Here is a 9,281-nt window from a genome sequence, read left to right as displayed (position 1 = left end):
AGCCTGAGGTGGGATGGTTGGATGAGATGACGAATATGGAAGCTCTAAAAGAAGGTGAAAATGCGACACATGTAGACAGGGGAGCAAGCCTAGATTCTTTTTGGTGTGTATGTGTGTGGGGGAAGAGAAGCAGGAAGTCCCCTGAGTTGCCTGGATCATTCTTTCCCTCCCTACCTGTCTCCTTCCCTCCCTTCCCTGCCTCCCTCTGTCTCTCTTTGTGTTACTGCCCCCCTCTCTCTCTGTCCCTCTGTCTCCCATCCTCCTTCCCCCCCCTCAAGAAAATGCATGGTGCCCCACCCTGCCAACAGCACTTAACCAAGACTGAGTAATTAATCCCCTGTCTTTCTTATCTGGTCCTCTCAGATTTTGTTACTTTTGGCTGAAGCATATTCAAAGAACATGTGATATCCAGAGTAAGTTACAGAATTTAACTGAATTTCTCTGCGTGAAAATTGTAGCATTCAAAGGTCACTTAATAAAGGGAATTACTGGATCAATGCAACGCCATGCCAGGTCAGCTCGATCGCTGTGTCAACGTAAGACACCAGGGCAAAAATAGACCATTTTCGAGCTATTTACTTGTCTGTATCAGTCATAAGCTATTTATCTTTTCTGGAATTGAGTTAAAACTGCTCCCAGGTACTTCAGACAAGGATCCTGATATAAAGGGTGGAATAAGAGATGATAATAGAAAGATGTGCTGGCTTGAGGGTTTCTGAAATAGAGATTTGATGAACCGGAGGAGTCTGGAGACATCTGGCTTTCATCCAGAGGAATAATGCATCTTTTCTTTCTTCCTTTCATTTGGGAACGAGGGTTTATTCTGTTCTAGGCCCTGGGAATACAAAGGACGTGGAGATAGACTCTAATAGGCAACTGGGACACACCCCTATCCTTCTGGGACTTTGGGCCCAGGGGAGGGCAAGGAACGCTAGACGGGTCAATGGGCCCCGGGGGCCTGAGGAGGGGCCTGTGTGCTGGCCCTGGGCTACGCACCGCACCGGGGACGAGGGCACTACTCTACACAGGCTCAGAGTCACAGTGACCAACAGCACATGGGGTCCAGGTAACTAAACCCAGTCCTGGCAGTGCGGCCTGCAGAATGGCCTGGAACCAGGGTGGGCCTTAGAAATGGGATGGGAGCCCATTTGGAGGAGTGGATAGCATAAGCAAAGCCACGAAGGTGGGCATGCACAGAGCGTGGCAAGGGGCTGGGAGAATGCTGGGGGGCTGCAACAGGGACTGGTTTAGGGGTTGGTGAGGACATCGGAGGCCACTTTCTGCGGGCGACGGAGACTTTTTGGGGAGCTTCTGAGCAGGGGGCTGCCTGGGCAGAGTGGCAGGCTGCCCAGCTTCTTGTGCATCACGGCAAAGGCTGGTTCCAGCTTGGGAAACGTAAGCCTGACCAGGTGGAGGGCTCGCTCCTGCTCGCCATCTGTTGAAGAAGGGTCATGTAAGTGCCACCTGGCTTCCTGGGGGGGTGGGGAGATAGCATCTGGGAGGCAGAGAGCGCTCCTCCGGGGGAAGATGCTTGATTGGGGCTGATCATGATTTATTCAGCCGCATCACACCTGCAGTCTGGGCCATGCTGGCCCTGGCCTTGCTCCAGGATGCATTCTGGGTGCACACACCTGTCGGTGTGGATGACCTGGGCATGGGGCTGTGAGACCGAGGCCAGCCTGGCGGGCGGGAGCAGCCTCTTCCATCTTTAACTGGGTGATGGTGGGAAGCGCTGCCTGCTACGAGGGTCCCAGTGTCACTGCTCTTCCCTCAGGAGCTCTGCTTCTAGGCTCACCACTGCGTAATGCTGTCTCCTAGTAATCCTAGACAGGACCCACCGCCACCCACACCCTGCAGAGCCCTTTCACGTTGCAAGTGTGTGTTCATGCCCATATGTGTGTGCGAACATGTGCACGCTGTGTGCTTGCAACATAGAGGTGTGCCATGTTTTCATACATCCCCACTAGCTTTATAGTAACGTAGACTAATAGTTGATAGTCGCTGGTAAAGAAATAGCCAGCATTTGCACGCCACATTGTACTTTGCCAGAACCTGCTCACAGAACCTTCTCCACGTTGGTCTCACCATAATCTGAGCCATAGAGAAGGCAGGTAGCAGGTGGCCCAGATGTAGGTCACCAGCCTGTTAATGGCGGAACAAAGAGAAGCCAAATCTCCTTGACCCCTGGTTCATAGTGTGCGGGAAGAGACAAAGGTCGCTCATTATCTGCTATGGCATGTACTGCTCCAGGCTGTCCTGGCACGTTTTTAAAACTGCTAATTTGATACTTTTGTTTACAATTTTGTTTTTATTTAGGTAACAGTTTAATAGCAATCGGGGAATCAGTAGCTGGTTAGGGTTAAGATTAGCCACCTAAGGCTGACATTAACCACAGTTTGAATTTTCACCCTGTACAACAAAACCTAAGACTGCTTCCCTCTTATGTCCCACCCCCTCTGGATGTGGCCATGCCGGCTGAGACTAGCCACAGCCAGGCCCCTCCCTAGGCAACTGGGGCCACTGGTTCCCTAAGGACAATAACTTTTTTTTTTTTTTTAAAGCAGTCCCTAAGATAAGTACTTTGCAGGCATGGTCTCAGTGAATCCTGCCAACAAACCTATAAAGTGGATATCAGTATTATTCCCATTTTGCAGACAAGGAAACTGAGGTTCAGAAAGGCTTGGTAATGTACTTACATTTACACAGGCAGGAAGTGGCGGTGCTGAGATCCATATCCAGGTTGTCTGTCCCCAGTCCCCAGGAGAGTCACCATTAGGTTTTGCTGCCTCCCTCTGCTCCAGCTTTCTGCTGCAGCAGGGCTCCTTCTCTATGGCCAGGACCCCACAGGAGGACCGTGGACTTGGGCAGTCGTAGATGGAGGGGGAGGGGGAGCCCTGACTTGGGCAGCAGTGGCCACCCAAGGCAAGGGCGACTGGGCGATTAACCCGTCCTGACTGCTCTCTCCAGCTCCTCATTATAATCCTTAATTATGAACTAACAGCGGTTCCCAAGTGGGGGAGAGAGGGAAGGGTGGCAGAGTGAGTGTCCAGATGGCCCTGCTGGCGAGCTTGGGCATCAGCTGGTCTTTATGTAAGAGTTGCTCCGCTTCCCAGATTGCCTTCCAGGCAGACGTTTAAACACTTGTTTTGTGTTTATGATACAGAGGAAGAAATTAAAAGGCCTCCAGGGAAAAAAGAGGAAGAAAAAAAACAACAAGAGAAAAGCAGGAGCCATTCTGGGGGCTTGTCAGGCAAGATGGAGAGAGGAAAACCAGGTCTGGGATTGGTTTCAAGATTTCAGAGCAGGTGGCTTCCCTGGGCGTGGGCGGTGAGATCCAGGATTCCAGGAGCATGAGCGGGGAGGAGGGTGGGTAAGGTCCTTCTGATGACAAAACAGGCAAGCGATGCTGATGACTGAGGGCCCACCCTGTGCTGAGCTCTGTGCTGACTTTATGTACAATCTCTAATTCCCTCAACACCTCTGTTTTATAGACGGGGAAACTGAGGTTTGCGAAGGCTGGGTGACTTGGCCAATGTCAGAGCTTCTGATAGCTACACTTGTCCTGAAACTGCTGGCAGTTTTTCCCACTAGAATTATTAGAACATACACCTTTCGGTTTGTAGCCCAGGATTCCTCTACCGTGACATATTTTCTTCACCATTCACTTATTCATTCTTTCCTTCCCTTCTTTCATTTACTCCTTCGTGCTCACTGTCATGAGCTTCCTTGCTTTTCCTTGAAACCACCAAGCACATGCTGACCTCAGAGCATCTGTACTTGCTGTTCCCTCTGCCTGGAAAGCTTTTCCCACAGATATCCACCTGGCTTGCCATCCTTGCCTTATTCTGTTGAAATATACTTCCTTGACCACCTGTCTACAGTAGCTCCCCATCACTCTGTCTCACACCTGGCCTGTGTCATTTTTCTTCATAGCACTAATCATTACTTGACTTATATATTTGCTATATTATAATTATTATGTTATATCCTATTTAATAACTATTGATTAACCCCCTCTCTCCTCTACAATGTCAGCTCCTTGAGAGTAGGACTTTTGTCTGTGTGTTTCACCATTCCACCCCCATCAGCTAGATCAGTGCTGACACATAGTAGGTGCTTAAATATGTTTCTATTTACTGAATGGATGAGCACCTATGATGTGCCAGACCCTACTCTGGAGGTGGAGAATGCACATAGGATTAAGACATCTCCTGCTCTTAGGGAACTCATAATAGAGAGACAAAGTGGGTAACCACAATGGAGTGGGGGCCGACGTGGGCGCCCAAGTAAGATGGTTCTTAGTCTTGGTGGCAGAGCCTACTAGATGACCTTCAAATATCCGTGATCGTCTTTTTCCTTAATAACCGAACCTCAAATTTAGCTGGACATGAGGTCACTCATTCAGAATAAAGGCCACCTTTCCCAGCTTCCTTTGCAGCCCAGTGTGGCTATGTGGCTCATTTGTGGCATATTTCCAGGATGTATCCTTAGAGAAAGGAGGTGTGCCCTTCTTCACCACTTCCCCTGCTTATTAGATTGCGACGTGATTGCTAGCCTTCAGCAGCCATCTTGGACCATGAGGAGGAGGCCATCCCCAGGGGTGGTGGAGCAGAAAGCTGGGAGAAGCCTGGGTGTCTGACCCTGTGGAACGTCAGTCCCTGTAGCCCCAGAATTAATTTAGCTGAGTGAAAAATAACCTCTCTTGTTTAACTCACTTTTATTTTGGGTTTTCTGTGGTTTCCAGTTGACTAATCCTTATCCTCATGGACACAGCTTTGGGTGGAAAGAGGAGAAAGTGTGTAGGAGACCTGTCTCCCCTCACAGAGTGAGGCAGAAGTTGTGGCTGTCATGCGTCTGGCTGTAGAACGGGACCGGACCCTTTGGCCTTGTGGGTAAATTAGCTATGGTCGCATTCATTTGCTCTCCACTCATTCATTTATCTTTTCATTTGCTTAGTTGATGGACCCACCAATGATGGGTGGAGTTCATTCACTCATCTATTCCCCTATTACAACATTCCATGAAGCAGGTACCCCTAGGGCTGGGGTTTGAGTTTGAGCAGACAGGGAAACAGTTTGCAATTGAAGTTCCTCCTGGAGTTAGGGAGCAGGGCCTTGGGGTCCAGAGCCCCCCTCTCGGAGGCAGAGGTGGGCTGGCTTGTTCAGCAGGCCTCAGCCCCGACTAGAGGCACCTCTGAGAGGTGGTCGCATTCTGGTTTGCAGGAGCGTGTAGTTCCTGGGGGAAGGGTACAGGACCATCCAGGTTCTGGGGCTGTCCGCTCACTCCTCCTGTGGCCGGGCACGGGGTTCCCCCACCCCCACCCCTGTACGAGAGCAAGGACAAAGACTTAAGCACAATGACACACTCATTATGTCACGAAAGGTGGCTGATACTAGCAAGAGAATGGTTCATGTGTCTCTGGAGTCTCTGGAAAAATCTGTAATGTGTAAAGCCTCTACTAAGAATATTCTAAGGGCCAGTCAGAAGCTCATAGGCCTGGTATATTTTCTCTAAAATTGAGCCAGGATGCCCGGGGGAATGTGAGGTTAGAAAGGTCACAGAATTTGTTGGGGTAACAGAGTAGGGAGAGGAGCTGAGAGGCAGATGGGATATCAGATGCTCTTCTGAGGCATCCTTGATGTGAAACAAAAATTCAGCGACTTGGTGAGAGAAATAAGGACTCACTGAATGTTCGTGGTTGGCTCAGAATACGCCAGTTTGCTTTCTGGTATTTGATAGGCCTGTACGTCCTCGTAGACACTGCAGTCAAAATTGAGTGTCACAAGACAGAAACAAAGCAAATGAGTCTGTTTCTGTTGTTTTTTGTTATATAACAAACCATCTCAAAACTCAGTGGTTTAAAATCACAACGATTCTACAATTTCTCGTGCTTCTCGGGTAAGTCAGACAGGGCTCCTATTCCACGTGGTCATGGCTGAACACACATGCAGCCCATTCAGCTGGTGGCTGGATGGTTATAGAAAGGTGTGTCACCTCCCCTCCACATGGCATGTCGTCCTCCTTGTGGCATTTCTCACCTGGTCTCTCTTCCTTCGACAGCCTGGATTTCCTTACTACATGGTGGCTGGATTCTGAGACACTGATAGCAGAGGCATTTTGAGGCCCAGGTTTGGAACTGGCATGGTGTCACTTCTGCCACATTCTGTTGGCCGAAGCAAGTCACACAGTATCCCCAACTCCAGCGGGGAGGAATTAAACTCCATCTCTTGATGGGAGGAATCGTGGGTGGCTGTACTGGCAGACAGACTCCATAGGAAGTTGATAGGGATCATGGAACCCAGAAGGAAAATAAGATGTGATTTACACAAATTTGACGAACGCACAACGTTATGGAAGCATGTTTGGTGCATAAAGCGAGGCTCAGGGCCCATCAGCACAGGGCTGGAGCTGGGGTTCTGCACAGCTGGCTCTGCCTCTCTTCCATTACCCTGCTTTCCTCTTCTTCAGACAACCCCATTGGCTGGAGACCACTAAAAGGAAAGAGAAATACACCAAGGCCATGGTCATTAGCATCCTGGAACATTGGACTCTATTTCTGGCATATCCAAGGTAGCTGGCAAACCTTTACCCCCTGCTTTCCCGGCTCAGCACTTCAAGGTAATGAGCCCACTGTATTATGTGGCATTAGCAGAAGTGCCGAGTGCTGACCAAGAGAGGAAACGACTCCCCACACTTGGCGAGGATCAGCCTGCACCTGGGGGTTAGGGTTCAGCTCTGGGCTCAGGGGAGGGCAACTCACGTTGATTGAGTGCCTACTGTGTGCCACGTGCTACTAGGCATGTCTGGTCCCTGCTTTTCTGCTGAGCCTCATCTTGTACTATTTTCCCTGAGTCCCAGTCAATATGGGTGTATTTCAGTTCTTCCAACGGCCCACTCTTCCTTATGCAGACTTTTGTATGTCCTGTTCCCTCTGCTTGAAACACTCTTTCTCTGATTAACTCCAGTGCATTCCTCAAATGTTGGTCTCTTGCCTTCTCTGCTAGATAATAGGCTCCTAGCCCAGTGCTCTCTCAGTGTTTGTTGAATGACTGAATGATGATATGAACAAGTCTTCACAAGAGTCCATTTGACAGATGAGGCAAATGAGGCTCAGAGAGAACCAGCTTGTCCAAGGCCAAAATAAGCTGAGAGGCAGAGCCAGGACTTGAACGCAAGAGTGTTTGGCGGCCAAGCTTCTGCCCTTTCTGCCACACCTCCTGAGGGTAAATGAAAGAGTAGACAGTGGTGATGGGGTGTGGGGAGAGGGTGCTGGGGGCATAAGTGAAAGTCAAGGCGCCTCTCCACCCATTGCTCATGGGGAGTAATGCCAGAGACGGGGGTGGACCCTGGGCTAGGCCACCGAGTCACACAGTGTTCAGCTGAGCCTGTGAGTCTGGCCTCCCTTAGTTTCTCTTGAATTGAGGGTTCGCAGGCACTTCTCTGTAAACAAGAGGTGCCAGGCCAGCGGTTCAGCTGGCTGTCAAAATCCAGAGAGTTGGGCTAACTCCCAGGGTCTTTGGCAGCCTGTGGTTAAATCGGGCCAGATTCCTGGTCAGAATCACACCCTCAGCTTGGCCCTGGAGGTGTTAACCCCAGAGGGGCAGTCAGAATGCTGCACCAGGGGTGACTTCCTATAATGGTGAGAGCACTGTTTTTAGAGTCCCAGACAGACTCAGGGTCCCAGCTCCACCAATCAGAGCTGAGTGACCTCGGCCCAGTTACTTCACCTCTCTGAGCCTCAGTCGCCTTGTCTGGAAAATGGAGATAATAAGACACTCCTCATAGGGTTGTTGACAAAGTTAAATGGATTAATTAATTGTGCAGCATGCTTAGAACAGTGCCTACCTCCCCAACCTGAGCCCGGCGTAAGGGAAGCAGTTGATACATATCAGGCTAGAAGGCCCATTGTTTTTCCACCGCCATTGAACTTCTCCTGCCTCAGCTTCTCTTCCGTGTAATGTTTTGGTCTGCATGTTTCCTGGGGGTGTGGGAGGATGAGATGTGACAGATGATGGATGAGATACCTTTAAAGTCCTGTCCAAAGGGCAAGGCTAAAGGCAGTTGCGTTGCCCTTGTATCTCCATCTGGACCACAGCACACCAAGGCCAAGGGGCCTGATAAACATCTAGAGAGAAGGAGAAGCCATGAGCTTGGGAGATGATGCTGATGCTGATAGATATGACAGAAATGATGATGGAGGAGATGATGGAGGTGATAGGGATGGGGATGGAGGCGATGGAGGAGATGATGAAGATAAGGAAAGGATGATGATGGTGGTGGTGGTGATGATGCTGTTAGATGGATCGGTGACTAGATGAGAGAGCCTACTATAGCACGTTCAAGCCATGCCTTAAGAAGACAACAGGGTGCCATAAGAAGATCAAAGCACTAGTTGTGCAAAGACCCAGATATTTTTTTCCAGTTTAGGCTCTGCCTCTTACTAGTCTGTGACTTTGGGCAAATCACTGAATATCTCTGAGCTTTCGTTCTGTCACCTGTAAAACGGTAACCAAAGCCCTGCCCTGGTTACCTCACAGGGGCTCCTTGGAGATCACAGCTACGATTATTTTCATTCTGCGGCCATATCTGAGAGCAAATCGTACCCACAGGCAGCCATGGCCGTCAAGCTGACTTAGTTCTGGTGCAAGATATGTTACTTCCTTGCCCAGGTGTCTTTAAGCTAGTTAGGTCCTCCCAGCCTCAGTTTCCTCATTTACAAATAACGCTAATAGTGCTACCGTCACACAGGATTGTGATCTGGCTAAAACGGGCTCTTGAAGTTACAGGGCCAATCCAGTGCCTGCATGGGGTGGGGACTACAAGAATTGTCCTCATTATGGTTAAAAGCTTCTGGTCCCCTCTGGTTGTTTCTTTTCTGGCCACACCCTCAGCTTGGCCCAACCTGGTCTAATGATCACACCCTGCTGTTCATCATTACTGCTTCTTGTAAAACTATCCTATGGCACATTCTTCAAGGACAAGGTGAGGTCACAAAGGGCTGCCCTGTATGGTTGTACAAGTTGCTTACTGCTCGAGGGACTAGCTAAGTAAATCCAGTCTTTGCTGCCCCCCCACCCCCCACCCCATGAGCCTTAGAGAACGGTTGCCTCTGCCTGGAGGAGGCACCTTTTTCTAATTTGCATAAGAACTACGTATGGGCTGGAAGGCACCTGAGTCACCTGGAGTGGGATTCATCTAGCTTAGAAATGTGGAATCACAGGGAGCCTTAGAGGGGATCTGACCTAACGTTCTTATTGCAAAGAAGAGGAAACTGACTGCTA

General features: G+C 49.7%; 1 long non-coding RNA gene across 1 annotated transcript; it reads right to left on the bottom strand.

Moving 5' to 3' along the window:
• Positions 1-558: 558 nt before the first annotated feature.
• On the bottom strand, positions 559-3,371 carry LOC109445764 (uncharacterized). The gene is made up of 2 exons (XR_002137083.3): positions 2,697-3,371; positions 559-1,435 (listed from the first exon to the last, which is right to left on the bottom strand). It is a non-coding gene; the product is annotated as an uncharacterized LOC109445764 (long non-coding RNA).
• Positions 3,372-9,281: the final 5,910 nt, after the last annotated feature.

The sequence above is a fragment of the Rhinolophus sinicus genome, chromosome 1 (assembly GCF_057876585.1).
Source record: "Rhinolophus sinicus isolate RSI-liver-muscle chromosome 1, RSI-T2T, whole genome shotgun sequence".
Classification (NCBI taxonomy): domain Eukaryota; kingdom Metazoa; phylum Chordata; class Mammalia; order Chiroptera; family Rhinolophidae; genus Rhinolophus; species Rhinolophus sinicus.
Note: the sequence above shows the minus strand (reverse complement) of the source record. Positions and strands in the feature narration are given on the sequence as shown.